This window comes from Protopterus annectens, chromosome 16.part0 (assembly GCF_019279795.1).
Source record: "Protopterus annectens isolate FY-2018-M chromosome 16.part0, PAN1.0, whole genome shotgun sequence".
In the NCBI taxonomy this organism is placed as follows: domain Eukaryota; kingdom Metazoa; phylum Chordata; order Ceratodontiformes; family Protopteridae; genus Protopterus; species Protopterus annectens.
Window position 1 is genome coordinate 226,485,099 of NC_056750.1, and position 20,688 is coordinate 226,505,786.

Here is a 20,688-nt window from a genome sequence, read left to right on the forward strand (position 1 = left end):
AAATCTATAAGGAAAATGTTTAATTTTTGCCATTTTTGCATATTACAATTACATTGAAGATATTTGTTAATCTTTCTGAACAGATATGTGTAACTCTTTTGCTATTATAAGAACATTCTAAACAACAATGAAATACTAAACTTTTTTTGCTCATTATAAGATATTTGCACACACACACACATACACACACACACACACACACACACACACACACACGCAAAATGTGGATAAAAACACTTCTCTGAACACACACACACACACACACACACACACACACACACACACACACACACACACACACACATACACACAAATAATGTGGATATAAAACACTTCTCTGATGACTGAATATATTCACAGTTCCCTCATGTTTCAAAGCAATGAACAAGTTTGCCACTACCCAATGTCTGTACGCATGTTAACATACTTAATTGATGTGGCATCATTAATCCATTCTGTGTGACATATTTTCCTGCAGAGTTTGTTTGCCTTCTCCAAATCTTCATAACAGAAAATACTTATTAATAATTTTCTTGTGCTGTAGAAGTGACATGACTACTGGTCCTTTCATTTCTTACTACCAGGGCATGCTACATTTGAGCTGCATTCCTGCATTCTGATACGTTAGCTTTGTCACACTCTCTGCAATAGTGCACAAGTAAAAATACATTGCCTGCACTACTGACGTAAGCAATAATTTCCTATAAACTGGCTTAAACTTGTACAATGGGGTTGATGCAAAAATGTGTACAAATGCTGAGGTGACTTGGCAGGATTGCAGAAATTATTCAAAGCAAATGGAGTTTGCATTTGATATCAAAAATTGCAATAATAATGTGTCTAGGAAGCAAAAAATATGAAACAGAGTATATAAATGGGGTGGAAATAATAATGACAACTAAACAAGTGGTACCAGTTAACTGAAAGGTGCATGATTAGCTGTACATTGTAAATGGTATTTGTACTATTTATACTTTTTCTATGAGGCTTGGCTGCATTAGTATTAGATAAAATAAAATCAACAGAGAGGTGCATACAGTCTAATCCCTCTATGAAAGTTTTAGATCTCGACCACCCATGACAACAGCCCTGTTTAATCAGTCATTTTATTTGACATGGTTTTCACCTAATTTATTATTGATGAAATGACTTGCATACTAAGGGAACTAGGGTCATCTCAGAAAACAGGATGTTGGTTAGCACAATAGTCCTGGAAGGTACATTAGCAGTATGAAATCATTTTTCCACGTTAAACAAAGATAGTAAGATCCCTGACAAATACAATGTGAACTTCTAGAGACCTTACCAATGTAATGATATATACAGGATCATGACAGTCCAGAAGCCAGAAGCAACAATGCAGTACATTCTGCATCAGAAGCAGATCAAAGTATATAGCAATGAAAAAAGTTTGTCAATTTTAGGTTATTCCTCCAAATGTCAGAAAAATCTTCAGTATTCTGTCTTCAGTTCTAAAGATTACTATCTATTTTAAAAAGCTCCTGACATTCATATGGGCAGTGAATTGTGAGTAAGCCAGTTCTCAATCTATGAATCTCTGAAAAGACATCAGTGGTGAGCTACAACAAAGCTTTTCATTAACAGAATCCACAGCATTCAAGTTGAAACAATGGAACAGCTATGGATCAGATTAAGGTGCTGTTGAAACCCATTGGATAGCTACATCTCAGAAGTCATGCACACATGATGAATCAAATGAAATCATACAAAAATAAACAGAAAAAAATATTGACAAAACCTTGCAAATGTTTGTTTTTGTATTCTTTTATTTTAGATGAAATTAACATGAATACACATAGGTTCATCAGTACATATCTACTTACCAGACTATTGATTTTTGAGGAACTCTAGAACCCTATACCTGAATTCCCAAGAAGTTTACCAGACCTAGTATTATAAGTACAATTAACCCAGAGCCCTTTGTATTTAAGTATGAATAATCAGGGCAGGGTAAATATTTACCCATTACCACTATCCGTAAGGAACAAGGGTGCTAATCCAGGAGTGAACTTGCTGTTTACCATACATTCGTCCAGCTTATACTTGAGTCGATATGCTTTACATTATACTGAGAGAGGTACATGACTGCAGAGAAGTTGTATTCTCTGTGAAACATCTATCCCACCAGCATGTTCTACTTAAGTTGCAGAAGAGATTAAGACCTCTTGAACATGTGTTTCTACCACTGTTGAACTTGCAGATGTGCAGTAAGTCTAAAGGGATGGGACCAGTAGAGTCTCTGTAAGTAAGGCAGAGATACGGAAAGGATGTGGCCAGTGGAGTCTCTGTAAGTGAAGCAGAGATGCTGAAATGATGAGCCCAGTAGAGTCTCTGTAAGTAAGGCAGAGATACGGAAAGGATGTGGCCAGTGGAGTCTCTGTAAGTGAAGCAGAGATGCTGAAATGATGAGCCCAGTAGAGTCTCTGTAAGTGAGGCAGAGATATCCCCTCAGTATTCTGTATGACACTGTAAGAGAGAAAAGGCTTTGAGACAATCAGAGTAAGTTTTGCGATGTAAGCCTTTTATTTTCTTGGCATAAAAGTATCACTGTCATTCAAGTTGTGCCAGGTGTCTGGACACATACATATCAAAGGGGGCATTAAACTCAATGCTTGACCTAATAAGTACAGAATACAGTGGAATAATACTCTCCCTGAAAATGGGTGCCATGCATTTACTTGTAATAGGCAGATACTGTAAACAAACTACATATCCAAACAAAGGAAACAACAATGGTACCTCCAAATATTCAGGAAAAAAGTCTTTATTCACAATGCAAAGATGTTTAGCTCTTTCATTCCAAATTTAGGAACTTCATCAGAACATTTTGTTAATTAGAATCACCTCATTTATATAAAACATTAATCAATCAACTTCTTGAAATTGTCACATATAAAATAAAGGACCAGCCAAAAAATTAACCCTTTAGCATCTCAAAAGTTAAAAACCAAATAAAATCATACTTTACAACATTTTAATTACAGAACTGGTGTAATCGAACACCCATCATTTAGGCCTGGAGGTGACACTGCATCCAACCTTATCTGCCACCTTAATTCTTTCTCATTCAAGTCAGCATCATTTATTTTACCACAAATATCCTTTTCCACTTGCTGAATGATGGTAAAACCAAAACTGTGCATAGGATTAAACTCATGATGCCTGTACAAAGCATTTGTGTTCTTTTTGTTCTTTATGTCTGCTATATGTTTATATATACATTCGTTACATTTTTTAGATGTTTTTCCAACATAGAACGAAGAACATTGCTGACATTGGGCTAAATAAACTACATTTGATGGTGTACAATAGTAGTGCCCCTTAACCTTGTATTATTTGCCCCTAACTGTAAAACTCTCAGACTCCATTTCATATTTGCATTGGGTACAATGGCCACATTTAAAAGTACAATGTCTTAGTGTGGGTCTCCAATGCTTATTGTTTTCCAACAATTGCTTAAAGGACCTATCCTTTTTATATACTATGTTGGGGCTATTACCAAATTTCTCCATCGCTGTAGAATGCATCACTAGTAGAGGCCAATTATTGCGAATCACTTTGGCTATTGCTGCACTATCTAAAGTGTAAGTGGTGCTAAAGGATTGCTTGTGACTACTCCTTGTTGATTCACAATTGTTGTTGCACCCCATCCCCCCAGCCAAAATGGATTTATAAGTCCCTAGCCTCCTTTTAGTGTTTACCTCATTTTGTAATTCCAATAAAAAAACCTTCAGGGTAATCTCTGTTAAGAAACATTCCCCCGGATTCACTAATCTTCCATGCAGGACTAGTCTAGTCCTGCACAGAAGTGACCATTTAGGAGGAGGATGGCAGCACGCCAAGCATATTAATGAAGGCGTACTGCCTGACCTCCTAATCCTACATGGAGCATGGACGAGTGCAGGGGGCATGTCTGAATCAGAGCTCTCAGAATAAACACGGCCCTGCAAAGTAGAACAGCAGAAACTGTAAATAAACGAACAACACCGCTCATAGGTGTCCACATATCCCCACCAACAGTCCCCATGTGTACAACAGCAACAGGACATTAAAATAAAAAGAAGTAGCCCCTGTATTTATCTCTAAAACTCAAAGTACAGCTAATCGTAGGTGCGTGGGTGTGCCCATCACTTAGCTACAGTTAAAGCAGCTTAAAAGGCTGAAGAGGATAACAAGGAAGACATATGCAAATGAAACAGCACAGCAATAGTGTAGTGGTTAAAGCATCTGCCTAATGAGCAGGCATTCCCGGTTCAAGTCCCACTGCAGCACATGCCATTTTCCATGTGAAATCTGTATACGAACATATATTTACATTTTATTGCTGTATAGCCTACTAAATAACATTTAAATGTGAACTGGAGTACTGCATTAAATGCACAAGTGAAGAGTCAGTACCATAATGAATAAGTCAGCAGTAAGCAGGCTTAAGCACAGATAAGCAGTAGTAAGCATATGTAAGCACTAGTGAGCGTGTGCAAGTTCGTGTGGGCGGGGTGAAGCCAATGGTGATGAGGGGCCCAAGCAAGAAACGAGTAACACGTAGCATGAACCCCCCCCCCAGCCAGATAGGGGAAACATACAAACAAACTCACAAATAATGTAAATGATCCACTGCTCTCCAGACCACAGGCAGGATACAATGGGGGGGGGGGCACAGTGGACCCGAGAAGTCAAATCTTGGAACAGAGACAGGAGCGTCCCTTGTAGGACACTCCAAAAATGTCTTGTTATAGGAGGAAGCCCATACGATGACCTATCAAGGTGAGGAGTGTACATACCCGGACTACAAGGGTGGGAAAGCCTGATGACCCATCGGTCGAGACAACATCTAAGATGGGTCCTGTGAAGTGGAGAGTGGGCACTGTGTAGTGGTGTGTTTAGACCCAACCTGCACCCAGAGTAAGGATGAGTGCTGTAGAGGAGGCACGTGTGGGTGAACTATGGGTATGTAATTATGGGTCTAGGCGTGCAGGTGTTTGCTGGAGTGGGTCTATTTGGACTGCCCCAGGGATGTAAGCAATAGTGTTTATTGGGTAGAGCTGCCACCCAACAGCCAGACACTCCCGCTATGAGTCTCACTGCAGCACAGTCTATTTTACTTGGCAAAGAATGATATAACCAGATGTAGATGTAAATATGTAGAGGTATGTGTGTGTATATATACCCATAAATGCATGGAGATATACCACTCCCTCTCTGCGGTACAAATGTATACATCCATAGACAGACATATATATAAATACCCACATATAGATATATACATCTGCAGGCACCCATAAATCCATATGTCATTTGATATATATGTACAGCAATATATATACATATATATATATATATATATATATATATATATATATATATATATATATATATGGGTCCCTATGACTTCGTCGAAAATTCATTTCGTCTAAAGTTCATTTAGTCTAAAGTTCATTACATCGACAAGCATTTTAGGTGGGGGGCTGTGCCCCCCACACCCCCCTAACTATATATATATATATCAACTCCAGGGTCGCACAACACTGGGGAAGGGGGCAAATGCTTGTCGAAGTAATGAACTTTAGACTAAATGAACTTTAGACGAAATGAATTTTCGACGAAGTCATAGGGACCCATATATATATATATATATATATATATATATATATATATATATATATATATGTATATATAAATATAAATATACACATATGTATAGCTAGGATATGATACAGCAGTTAAGAATTACATGTGTTCACAGGCCGTGCCAATGAGGGTGAGGGGCCCAATCAACAAACGTGTAACATGTAACATCAACCTCCCTCAGCTAGCCAGGTGAAACATACACACAATAAAAGTAAACAAACTACTACTTCCCAGACTACAGGCAGGATGCTACCAGTGGGAGAGACCCACCAAGTCTAATCTTGAAATAAAGACAAGAATGTCCCTTGCAGGACAAGCCAAAAATTTAATGGGTATTTGGACTTCCAGCCATTACAAGGATAACCTACGGCAGGGCATGCATGTTCCCAGACTACAAAGTTGGGGAAGCCTAATGACCCATGGGACGAGACAACGTACATGATGGGTCCCGAGAAGTGGAGAGTTGGCAGTGTGTAGTGGTGTGTTTAGACCCATCCTGCACCCGGAGTAAGGAAGACTGCTAAAGATGAAGTGCAGTCTGGGAACTATGGGTATGACATTATGGGCCTAGCTCTACAGGTGTTGGCTGGAGTATTTCTATGTGGGCCGCCCCAGGGATGTAAGCAATAGTGTGAATTGGGCAGAGCCAATGCCTAACGAGCAGCTATGCCTAGTATGAGTCCCACTGCAGCAAAGTCTAGTTTACATGGCAAAGGACGGTATAACCAGATGTGTTGTTTCAAACCCACTAAATGACACCAAAGAGCACATGGTCACAACACACCGTTGTAGGCATGTAAGCCGAACTAATTGGCATCACAAGGTATGATTGCTGCCCAGACCTCTCAACTGTCCCTGATCTTCGGGGATGTCCCTGATATAGACTCCGTTTGTAGGTCTGTCCCTCTTAATCCCTCTTCAAACTGGTGACTGCTGAAGAAAAGGTAGTAAGTCGCCCTTAATAAATAATGCTAATAATCCAGAGTTATATACATTTTACGTCAGAATATCTATATTACACCAAATTCTCTTAATCTGCAAGTGTTTCAAGCTAATAGTACAAATATTTAAAGATTGTCCCTGATTTTCCCTGATTATTTGAGGATTTGTCTTTGAGTTTGTTGAGATTTGTCTTTGATTGGTTGAGACCTATGTTGCTGTCCTCACCCCCATCCAGGGGTGTGATTGTCCAGACGTACCCCCAAATGCAGGGTATATACACAGCTGTCACTGTAGAAGAAATGGCAAGCTGTGGACCTTCTCATCAGCCGTCCTGCAAATCCCTGGACATGCCCCTACTATCAGCCCCTATCGACCCCTGTTGTATTCGTAGTAATGTTCTCAGTCACAGGTAGTTGACACCCTCCACACAACTATATTGGCAGAATCTGGAACCCCCAACCCAGGTGTATTACTGCAGCTGTCCCAGACTACACATGTAAATAACACATGATTGGGTTGGGAGGGTGGCCTAATGGTTAAGGTGTTTGCCTTACAAACACAAGGTGCAAGGTTTGAGTCTCACAAGGGATAATTGGCTAGGCTTAAAATGGCTCGCAAAGGCAGTTAGCTTAGTACTAACCTATGAACCTATGATGGGAAAACCCAAGCACACTTGGATCATCACCTTGTGAAGTCCGCCACGCCCAACACTCCAGACCCCTACACCAACTACTAACACTGACACCTCCTGTCCTGCCTCACATACATATCCCAATACCCCGCAAACCTGCATTACTGCTCACCCACCAGTCAGTTGAATGGCGTACTATGCAGTTAAAATGCCCCCCCTCCACCTACCCGCCTACACCTCCACTATTCACATCTACTCTACAACACAGGTATGGCATAACTAAACCTAACCCGAATACCTGAATGTAACCTATCCAGAAATGCTAAATTGGAATTCCACTTAACCTTATACTGACCTTCGTGAACAGTCATACCTGACATGTACACCTGACGTAAAAATGTATAATAATGACATGTACATGAAGTAGCACAGGGTATGTGGCAGCAAGTGGGAGTACGCCTTTTTGGGCGGTGGTAAGCAATGCCTACACTGGTTAAGCAATGTGGAGGCCAACCCAGTGTAAAACGCCATAACTGGAGGTCAGCAAGTCCGAGCCTAGCGCACACCAGCGCATACCCACCTACACTTCCGCCGTAGTGCCGTAGGCATGCTGTAGCTCACAGCCCTCATCGTGGCCAGTAACAACATAATCAGCACTTCCAGGTCCCTTCCCCCTGCACACTATAGCTCAAGTGGGTTACCACAAAGGCATGGCAGATATACAATAAGCTGCTGTTATCACAAACATATCATCCGGCACAGTCAGTCAACAGTATAGGAAATGTATGTAAGTATGTACATTAATACCAGCAAACAGTACCAATGAACAGTGCCTGTCCACCCATACTGTGAGAACAGTAGTCTTGTATAATACTGAAGAGAGGAATGGGAAACGGGGCATGACGTGGGGGCATGTTTCATCTGTGGAAGAGGGAGATGAGGTTGGTCTGGTGTGTGAGCAAACCACTGCATCTGAAAACCCTGGCAAGATGCTACCAGTGGGAGAAACAGTGTAGACCAGCAAAGTGTACTCGTGACACAACAACAGGTCCATCCCTGCTGGGACGCACCAGACGTCACGGGTCACAATAATGTTCCCACCAGTATTGGAGGTAGATTAAGGAAAGGCTTGAATGTACATGGATTAAACTGATGAAGAGCTTGCAGAAGGTTGCATTGAGACAGTAATATGGAGGAATACCAAAACGTGCACAGAGGGAAATGTGTGGAGGTGTGGTATGGCAGGGCTAGCAACTGCAAAATGGATGGATGCTGAGTACGTGGAACTCAGAGGCCAGGGAAAGGGAGCATGGATAAATTAATGTAGGAATATGAAACTTATGCAGAGCTGCAATAGTGTAGTGGGCAGAGCATCCGCCTATCATGCACACATTCTCGGTTCAGGTCCCACTGCAGCACATTCTATTTCCTATGTAAAATCGGTATAACATAATCGTTTTCCTGTATAACCTTCTAAATGACATTTACACTTGAACAGGAGTACAGAATTACACATAGCCCCCTCACTATTCATAGGACATGAGACAACACACAGATATGTATACACAGACAACTTGTAATGGTGTATTTTACGATAATGTATGCCATTACTGACAGCACATAGATCTGCACTTATGTAATCAGTGAGGAATGCAAGGCCCACACAGAAAAGTAGATGCAGACAGTGTGGATATATAACCTACTATGCTGTCCAGGACAGGCCCATCAATTCGTACTACTGCGGCCAAAGGATTTGCCATCAAGATAGGTAACAATAAACAATAACTGATGCAGTTCAGCAGCTGCCAGTTACACCCCCTAGTCAAGGCCTAGGGGAACATTTATTACGTGTGATAATGTCTATGTATCTGTCACATGTATTAACCCTGACCAACAAATGTCGTGGGCATCCACGATATGCCTGGGATGATAGAAGGAATGCCAACAGTATATTATCATAAGCCAATACAGATCAACTCCTAACCATATCACAGCAGGACAAAGCCAGCCATATATGTGGAGGATGGAGGCAGGAACACAGGGCCATACCCGTAATATTGCTGTTACACACCCTGCACATTGCTGGTGTTACAGGATTTGATGCAACATAACCTTATGCAGGAATGACACATCAGGGACAGAAATGGAAGTAGCCATGTACTGATAGCACGCAACAGAAAGATTGCCGGGGATATATCTAGGACAAGCCCTGTGTAGTGCACAGGCAAAAGCAAACAGACAATCCACTGGCCATCATGTGGATAGGCCCACAGTTGAGAGCTATGCAGACAGACTGCATTCCATCCTAAACTACTATGCACACGCAAACACTGCAAGACCAGCAATATACAAAGCACATAACAACACCACTCACTCTGTCTGTAGGTCTGGAACAACCTAAGATTCTGTAGTTGCCCTGTGTCTGCAAGCCCCACTGTAGTAGGTACCGCAATCTGCCGTCTGTAACACTGCTGCCAACAGAGGAGCTTCTCAGTAGCCTAGTGGCACCTGTCTGCCCACAACAACAACATCTGGCAGGGCACAACTTGGAGGTGGGTGCCAATGACACACCAGCTGAGGAGTGTGCAGGTAAGGCCTCAGGGCACATCATTACACCACTCATGTGTATGCATCTGCAGCTGTACAGGTATATCATGCAGAACTGAGATGTCATATACTTTGCTGCTGTGTAGTAGTAATAAACAGTTGTGTAGAAGCTGTAATATTGTGTAATTCTACTGCTGATGTAATGTAATGCTGCACTCACCTGTTATGAATGCCACAGCTGTGACCACTGACATTAGCTTTATCACACTCCTATGTAGGTCCCTCCAGGATACAACCACATCAACAGCCCATAGCCGGTGATTATGGTTCGTGTTCATGCATGATAATTAACTGGGCATGTAATAGTTATGGGCTATCCCCCATGCACATGTCTAACACACCTACCCATACTGCATTCTGTACATGTTCAGGTTTTGTTGCTAAGAAATGCACTGCATCACAGTAGAGACCATGCTGGGGTATCGGAAGGGTACAACAGACACATGCAAGGTAACTAACATCCTGTCAATGTGCAATGTGCCCACAGGGATGTGACATGGCAGGACACATGGCCTACAGTAGGGACATGTGTGACTCAAAACCACCATGGCTGCAGCCGCACACAAGCAGGTTAAGTAAACATAGCAGACATATCCCTGACCTCACAGCACTCGCCACAGCAGTGTGTGCACTCCAGGAGATGTGCACATGTGTACACCTTGCAACCATGCAGAGGTCTGGGACATGTGTAGGGCACCCCTCACAGCCATGGTAAGGTCCGCTGGTTGTCAGTGCAATAGTCATGTACTGGTCATACGTGCACTGCTGATTTTGTGATCTGTAACGCAGACACAAGGCATCCACAACTGATAGCTTTTCACATACCATCCCAGGTATGTGTTGTTACAATACACAGGGGCTGTGAGCAGTGGAGTTGAGATAACCCATACAGGGTTTCTACACTTGTAAGGTATGGTGCACAGTACTAGACAGGGTGTGGAACAGGCCACAGTAACACTTTGTACATTGCTGCAGTGTTAACATGGGGAGGGGCCATCACCTACCAACAAAGCCCATGCCTCACACATATGTATACTGCCACTAGCATGATGTCACTATAGTTGCACTGCATGCTGTTGAGCTCCATGTGTAATGCATGTTGACAGAAGGCTAATGGGAGTACTGTGAGTGCAAATGTTGTGCAACTCCACAAGTAGGAGTGTGGGGTGTGTGTGTGTGACTTGGTTGTGCTTGTAGGAGCAATCTAGTGGAGTGTGGATAATGCATGTCAGATGTGTGCGTGTGTGCGTGTGTGTGTGTGTGTGTGTGTGTGTGTGTGTGTGTGTGTGTGTGTGTGTGTGTGTGTGTGTGTGTGTGTGTGTGTGTGTGTGTGTGTGTCTCTGTTTGTGTGTGTCCATGTATGCACATGCGATAGTGGGATTGACGACATGGTGGTAATTCTCCTTGGGATTGTGCCGTAAATGGAGTGAGACATGGGACACCAGGACAACCTGTCAGGTATGTGAACACAGGACAGCTGATAGCATAACAAGGGCTGTAGCATTGAACATGCATTGGGAGGTGCAGGACATACCAGGTATACACATCATATTGCTAGCAGCAGATGGGTAACCGGCTACCCACATATGCAGCACTACAAATGCAATGGGGAATTACCACAGCACATCAGTGAATGTATCCAGGTAGTACAGTCATCCGCATGATGGGTTACTTGTGCAGCAGATGTGGCATAGACTTAGCAAGACTGTAGTATGAGGCTCTGATGTGTGACATAAGTAGTGAATGTAGCAGCTCCAACCATATAGGGGCCTTGTACACAATTACTGCCCATACACAGGGTAATACAGGGTGACAGCTGTAAGGCCATGTACAACCTACTCCACCCAGGTCAGGGATGCGATGGAGTAACAGGTCAAGTGTGGTAACCACATGTGTAGGCATGGAGAGGGATGATATTTTAATGGGCTGTAGTGATGCGTGTGTATTAGCAAGTGCAATGCAGGAAGGGGAACATATGTAACTGACTGTGGGACTGTCTAGAAACACAGGGAAGGTGAGGATGTAAGGTGGCTGTCAGTGTGAGTGTGTGTAATGTTATGCACTGCTGTACAGGTCTTAATGTATGTATTTGTTTCCCCCACAGGTGGTGAGGTGGGTCAGGGTCACTCCTGCTCGCATTCTGAGGTAGGTGTCCCTAAAGACACCAATGATGATGAAGATACCGGTGAGGCACAGGTGGGCTTGTCAGAGGCTGACACTGTGCCAACATGTGTCATCACCCTCCTAGCCATCCCAAGCCCCCACACAGTTACAGTGCCCCTACAAACCCCATCACATGTGGCCACAGCAGAGGGACAGTTGACGCTTGGTGGCAATGGCCAGGAAAGTGTGGTGCCCATGCCGACTGTATCAGGTCACAATCGGCATAGCCAGATGTCTGGAAGGCCACCACATCAGCAGATGTACCATGGTGCTCATGGGAGGACTGCAGGTTATCCTGCCACTGGCAGGAGCGCCACAACTAGTACCACCAGGAGCATGTTTTAGGCTGTAATGAAGGCACAGGCATGTATGTAAATGCACTCCAGATAGGTCCTGAGGCTGCAGAGGTCTGCTTTTGCAGCTGTAAATGGCAACCTCCATGAACTCGCTGTTGCTTTCCATGGATATACTGAGGACATGGATAGACGGTGGGGTGAGATGGTTGGCCTACTTGACCATGGTATGTCTGTGCTAGAACATGTGGTGTGAGTGCTGTGATGTCCATGTGAAAGTAGGCCAGAGACACCAGCAGCTGGCAGTCAATGTGGATGTGCCAGGACACACAGCCACTCCCATAGTGGCAGTACCAGCCCCAGCACACCACAGGGGCTGCTGTCCACACCACAGCAGGCCATGTGCATGTGGCCCTGGCCAGGTCCAGGCGAGATATGGTTCCAGCGGACATATGTCATCATCAGGGGAGAGTAGCACCTCAAGGTCTGCGTGTCCATAGCCAGAGGCACTGAACTGCACACTCTGCCAAGTATGGTCTGCAGCTGTCCAACATTACGCATGTGAGGCAGCCACATGGCAGAACTGTGTGCATGCATGTCCACACACACTATGCAACCACACCTAGGGTATCCCCATACCGGCACACACCACATCACCATGTCCCAATCAAGGAACCACACCCCTCACCCACACACATAGTGACACATTCTTGGACAACTCTCAGCCTCTGGCACACCTGAAATACACCCTGTGCATATGATGATACCTGTGCCACATCCTTGTCATCCATAACATCGATGCAGGGACAGGTTAACATGGTTCTGATGCACACGGTGACTGTAATGGTGTGCTGCAATGTACTGCAGTGTAAAATGTAGTCAGGAATAATGTGTACTGCATACTTATCAAGTAGAGTAGCCATGCAGCTAGGATGACAGACACACACCTTGTGCATTTGATGATACCTGTGCCACATCTCTGCCATTCCTAACATCGATGCATGGACAGGCTAACATGGTTCTGATGGACATGGTGACTGTGATAGAGTGCCACAATGTACTTTAGTGTAGAATGTAGTCAGGGGTAATGTGTACTGCATACATGTCAGGTAGTGTAACCATGCAGTTAGGATGCATCCCAGCTGTTGGTAACACCAATTGATATCCCCATACTCTCATCCATTTGTGCTGTAGGCATACATGTGTCAGCAGGAGGATGGTCCGCAGTCATATTCCACAGGGATATGTCAGTGTGGTGACACCATGGCCGTGACATATGTGGTGTACAGTTACACACATGCCACAGATATGTATAACAGCTACTGGCCATGCAAATGTGACCAGTGGCCTGCTAGTACAGGTATGATCAGCACCCTTACGTCAACCCATCCACATACACATACATCCTGACTTTAGCGACACTGTGTCTAGACCCCAACCCGGGTATGTAGTGCTACTGAACTGTGTGGCTGTCATTGCACACACAACACCATCTGTAGGGTGAGGTGTGTACCAGGTCACGTGCTACATGCAGACCATCCAAAGATATGTACAATTTGGTAATGGGGGATGTAATGTTTGTATATGGTGAATACACAGTGTATCATACCATCATATACACATTGATCGACACATAACAGGTAGACACACATCTTAGAGACCTGGTTGTATAGTTGATAACTAACTAGTCCATTTGGCCAATGTGTTACAGGTAGGCTGCACACAACACATGTGTAACTGGGCTGTATCCTGTTTTCTGTTACCTGTATGGGTGATGGTGACATTGGCCACCTGAGAGTGGTACGTGGGCCATATACCAGGTGTACCATGGTGTAAAGACACTGTACACAGCACACATATAGCCCACTGGGTATTGTACAGACTAGAACCCACTATCACACAGGGGCCATGATGCAAAAACAACCCATTGCGTATCACAACAGTGGTACCACAGGGATATCCATGTGATGCACATGCCACAGGCATAGCAGGGCATTGCATTACATTGCCACATCTATGGGCGACAGCAACAATATTGGTACTACTGTGTGGCAATGTGTATTGTAATAGGAGTATGTGGACTTGGACTGGTGTACGCTACAGATATGCACACATGCACATATACACACATGTGGCAGACCTCAATGGGATTCCCATACCTACCAACCCATTGGTGCAACACTGTTGTGCTGGTACTGCAAGGCACATGTAGCTATTAGGGAGTGGAGTGTAACAGGTTACATGTTATGTTAAAGGGGTCGAGAGGCACCACACACTATACAGGTCATATGAATAGGCATCCCGCCAGCCAAACATGTCTGCCCCTCGATACACTACCAAGTGTTGGCAATCTCATAAGCAGGGCCTGTGGCAACATGGACACATGATGTTACCTGTACTACATTCTACCTGTATGATGTCAGGCTGTTATTGGTAACATATCATGCAGTACATTCTGGCTCCCATGGGGAATGTATTATGTGGATGCCATCAACATTACCAGGCTTCAGATACACAGACACAGATAGGCAGATACAGGTATACATATACATGATTTTATATATATATATATATATATATATATATATATATATATATATATATATATATATATATATAAATGTACATATACATGTGACTATACATACACATGCAGTTATATGTATAGTACAAAACATAAGCGGTAGGTGCACACAATAAGGAACAGCCACTATGCCTACAGTTGACCCCTGAATGACTGAATACTGTATGTGCCACCCATACAAATGACAATTGTTGCCTGTAACATACACCCACAGAGAGATCACAGGAAAAACAACACCCACAGGTTTGCTGACATGGTAACCTGTCATCGTGTACTATTGCAGTTCTACATGCCATGCCGTATAGCTGTTCAGACACTGACAACTATATCAACGGAGTGATGCTACAGTGGACCAGTTACACTCATACAGTAGGTTGGAAAGATTCACAGCTGTTGCTGCCCAGGCCAAGCAATTCACATTGTACAATAGGAAAGACATACTGGGCCACAGTATACCTAACAATTGACAGTATGTACTGCAGGTGTGTAGTTCAGCAGTCTCTGTCTATACACTGTACAAATACAGTAAGTGGTATGGATGTCTTATGACCACATGGGTTTTACTGCTACATAACTTGGCATAACTGACATGACACCATCACATGCACACCAACACACAGAATAGTTTGTATGGCAGGGGAAAATAGTCCTGCAGCACCCAGATCCATGACAGTAATGTGTATATAGGTGAAGTATGCGGTACTGTACATCCAGATACGGCAGCTCAGCCCTGATAACCTCACATTTTGTAGCAGCCTAGGTCTTTTCTGGTGCTCCCCTTGGACTCAATTATACAGGGCCATATACCACTGTTACGTACACTAGGATCTGCAGTGCATGAGGGCACACATGTATTGTGTAGGTAGCACCCACACATATATGACCCCAGCCCCACCATATGTGTGGGGGTTACAATGGCAGTGGACTGATGACAGACATGGCAGTGTGTTATACTACCGGTCCACAAAACTTGCAAGTGAAGTCGTAGGAAATATCTAGTAGAAAAAGTAACGCTCCAATCACTACAACCAGAATGTTTTATTAGGTAAGCGCTTTCGGTGGTGAAAATGCCCCACCTTCATCAGACCAAGAAAAACATCAAATAATACACTTTATATAGTCATACCATTAATAATTTAATCACTAAAAGCCAATTAGTTAATTACTTAATTAAATTACCAAAATGTATATGTATAAATATAACCTTACACAATATAAATGCAATATTAAGAACACCATGCACAATATTATATCTCACTTATATTAAATGAAAATAATGACTAACAAAATATATAATAAATTACCTATTAAATGCTGCTAGGAAACCTAAATGAAACTAAAATACATGCTAAATGACAATCCCCAAAATGGCACAAAAAAGAAAAAAGAAACTCTATGCACACAATATATGTATAACATCAAACAACATATCACTATTTTCATAAAATATGTTTTAAATACATGTTAGCTAAAACCAGCTATGCTGGAACACATGAATATTAATATAAAAATAAAAATAAAAATAATACATAAAAGTAAAACTAATTAGATATGTTAATTTTAAAAAACTTATGTGTGTGTATATAACCATACTTATAAATGACACTGTTAGCTTATCTATTCAATGCTTTCAGTTTTAAAACACTTTTGATAGAAACATAATCATTTAAACCAGGGAAAATATATGCAGCAGTTCTAATTTGCCAATACAACTCATTCTGTTCAAGTAATAGTTGCCAAGGCCCCCCTCTCGGATCTAAAGGGATCTGATGTAAAACTAAAAATAAAAACTCATGAGTTGGAAATTGAAATACATGTCTCGCAAGAGCATTATTAACATCCCCTTTGCTAACAGCATGGCAGTGTTCATATACTCTCTGCCTCAATTTCCGCTCAGTCTTCCCTATGTAGAATGAGGGGCAAAATTTACAGCTTGCAGCGTAAACAACTGCTTTAGAATCACAATTAAAAGAACCACTGATTCTATACATCTTATGATTAATATTGGCAGTAGTGCTCACCTGAATAAACTTACATTGTGTACAATGCCCACACTTACGCATACCTAAATGTGCCAGTTGGGAATGCCCCATAACTCCTGTTCTTATGGTTCTCTAATACATTTTTAAGATTCAAACCTCTCCTGAATGTGAAATGAGGTCTGTTACCCAATTTAGTACAAATAGAAGGCTCTTCCAAAATGACCGCCCAATTTTTGATGAAAATCTCCTTGACCCTTTTAGTACTAGAAGAAAAAGTGGACAGGAAACTAAGATGTAGTGGTTTATCTTCATTGACTGTTGTATCATCCTGTAGACTAACCTGGCTAAGGGTAAGAACATTGCCCTCAGTTTGAGACGTACTAGCCAAAATGGGTTTAAACAAACCTGATGATCTCTTATTTTTCACTTCAATCATTATATCAACAAGTACATTATAAGGATACCCCCAACTCAAGAACATTGATTTTAGCTTTTCACATTCCAAATCAAAATCAACATCGTCAGTAACCATCCTTGCAGCCCTTACCATCTGTCTTTTAACAATTGCCTTCTTCTGATGGTAAGGGTGTTCACTAGTATAAAACAAAAATGCATTAGAGTAGGTGGGTTTCCTATATATAGAAGCTTTATACTGTTTGTTGCCCCTATCATTAGTAAGTTTCACATCTAAATATGTTATACTGTCAACTCCTACTTCATATGTAAATTCAAGAAAATCAGTTTTATTTGTAATATGCTGTATAAACCCTTCAATTAGATTAACATCTCCCTGCCATACCAGGCACATGTTGTCCTGGTATCTAGTATACCAGAGAACATTTTCTTGAAACTCACTATCAGTGAACAAATAGTTATGTTCCCAAAAGGCCATAACACTGTTGGCGAAGCTTGCCCCACAGGGTGACCCCATAGCCACTCCCGTGTTCTGTAAGAAAATATCTTTGTCAAACATGATGTAATTATTAGACAATATTAAATCTAAAAGGGTTTCAATTAAACATATTTTACCATGATCGACTTTCTTGAAAATCATAAATTCCTTAGTCCATTCAATTCCTAATTGATGAGGAATTACCGTATACAAATCTTTAACACCAACAGTCACAAAGATGTTGTCCTTATACTCCAAGTTATTGATATTTTCAAAGAAACTCCTTGAGTCACGACATATTTGTGTTTCTTGGTAAATAAGAGGTTTTAAAATATTATCAACCAATTTGGCACATGCTAAAGTAATGGAACCTCTACCATCCACAATTGGTCTAAAAGGGGGGTTATGGATATCTTTGTGTAACTTAGGAGATCCAAATATTATGGGAATTCTAGGAGCTGACATAGGGAGATATTGAAAGGTATCTATATCAATGGAACCTTCCAGAAATAAATAATCTAGGGTACTTCTAATGAAACGATATGCAGTGTGAACCTGATTAAGGTTGACAGGAGTATACACCTCAGATTGAAGATGTTGACGCATCTTACTAATGTAAGTAGACTGATTCATAAAGACTAAACCACCACCCTTGTCTGGTTTCATAACTCTAATATCACAAACATTTATTAAATCAATGTATTGCTTCTCTTCTTCAGTGATATTAGTGTTAAATACTTGTTCATGTGCACATTGATCTAATAACTTTCTTAAATCTACTTCACACATTTTCTCGAACAACGAAAGTGTAGGCACAAGGAGGGGATTAAAAACACTTGTTTTGTAAGCAGGGGTGTGAAAGAAGGATGTAATGGTGTTCAAACGAACAACACTAATAAAATCAAAGACAACCAAAAAAAACAAAAACGTGAACCCACCTAATTAAATTGTCACACTACAGCAGTATGCAGTTACAGCATGCACTACAGAGATTACTGGGCTCCAGCTCTCCCAGGGGAGCATTTCTACATAGGTGACATCAGCAGCCTTGCCAAAGTTAGGAATCTGAAATGTGAAGGGTGTGAGTTATCTAAAAGCATTCCTCTTTCCACAGTCAGTGCGAGATTAACACCCACTCACAGAGTTGCCATGGCTGGGGTTAGAACTCCTACCTAACTAGTTTATCACAATACAGCAGTACACAGTTATGGAACATGCCACAGAGATTACTGGCCTACAAGTCCCCCAAAGGTGTATTACACATTTTTATACCTCAGCAGGCTTGTCAGGGTACCGCTATGGGGTGGCCAGTGTGTGCATGGCCCATACACCATTCAGTATGTTGATGACTGACATTGCCTTCATTACTCTAAGTGTATGAGCATGCCTAGTAAGGCTGTCTGTTATGCATGTGTGGAGCATGTCCGGTGGTTTGTACTGCACAGCTGATCTTTGTGTTGTACACCAACAGGTAGCATCCTGTGTCTGCAGGGTATCCACTGATCATTTGGCATTGACTGTTGCAACATGTCTGCATAGTAGGGGTTATACCTGACTATTTCTGTGTTTCTACACAGGACTGGGGGAGGCGCACCTGACTGTTACTGTATTTCTATGTGAGATGGGGGAGCACACCTGACAGTTGTACACATTTGCCAGGACTGTACTGGTACGTCCTGTAGCTGATTCAGTCAGTGGTCTTATCCATCATGCTGGCTATGCCATACCGGTGTACTTCCGTTTCTATCTTTTGATTGCATACACATTGGTTTCTGACTTCCTAGCTGTCACAACTGACATCCCACTACCTGGCCTGCTGTGGTTTGTCCATGTAGGCCTGGGTCGGGGTCAGCCATTCCCCTCATTCAGAGGCCATAGTACAGCATTTGTTTGTGTTTGTCTACACCTGTCCTGCTGATTGTGATTGTTGTTGGGTATGTGACCCCCCCCCTCCTGACTGGCATGTGTGAGTCACTTACCCTGTGGGTGTCCCAGTATTGTGGGTGGTGCTGCAGGGCTGCCTATGTCAGATGCACATAGTACACTGCCTATGCATGGTTAGGCACAGGTAGTGAAATGTTTGGCATCCCTATTACTGTATGTGAGAGTCAGGGAGAGGTGCTATTCCCTGGGTCCCTCCCATGTCATTCTATGTCAGTCTATGTGCTATGTGTTTCCTCTTTGCAAGGGCCAGGGGATACTGGGCATGCCTCCTTCTGCCTACTGCGGCAGGCTCCGGTTGTTCCTCCTCTGAGTCACTCTGTGCCTGTTCAGGCCTTGGCACTGGTGGGGGGCTATATGGCCCTGCCCCTTGCTGCTCCTGCTGCAGCTGTTTCCGCAGGATCATATTGTGTAGCATGGCACATACAAGGACGATTTGGGTACATGTAGTTGGTGAGTGCTGGAAGGCTCTATTGGATGTGTCCAAGCACTGGAACTGTGACTTAAGCATCCCAAACACACACTCTATTATGATTCTTGTTTGTGCGTGTGCCTCATTATGGAGTTCTTGTTCGGGTGTGTATGCATTTCTGATGGGTGTCATCAGCAATGACTCCAGTGCATATCCAGCATCCCCCACTAGGTGACCATGTGGGATGTCCCCATTGGCAAAGTTCTGGTAAAGCTGCGTCAGATGCCAGATGTGGGAATTGTGATAACTTCCAGGGCAGCCAGCACACACATTCAGTATTATGCCCTGGGCATCACACACAACCTGGCAGTTGATGGAAGGGAATCCCTTGCGATTGATGTAAGCCCTACCCTGCTCACAGGGTGGTGCTTTGATGCATATGTGTGTGCAGTCTATTGCACCCACTACCTCAGGGTATTCCGCTATTTGGTGGAAGAGACGCATACTGCTGGCCAATGCCTCATGGGTGAGGGGGAAATATACATGCTCACCGACATGTGCTGCCATGGCATCAAGGAACTGGTGGAGTACC

At 42.7% G+C, this 20,688-nt stretch overlaps 1 protein-coding gene across 3 annotated transcripts in view; it reads right to left on the minus strand.

The window, feature by feature from the left end:
* The window catches only part of LOC122791074 (proto-oncogene Mas-like), a 158,129-nt gene that overhangs the window by 117,657 nt on the left and 19,784 nt on the right, over positions 1–20,688 (minus strand). The window contains exon 2 of one of the 3 annotated variants that reach the window (XM_044058850.1): positions 1–4. This exon is cut by the window's left edge and continues 94 nt beyond it. The exons of the other annotated variants lie outside the window; for them this stretch is intronic. The gene's annotated coding sequence lies outside the window, so the exon portion shown is untranslated. The remainder of the gene's footprint in view (positions 5–20,688) is intronic. 3 annotated transcript variants of the gene reach the window in all.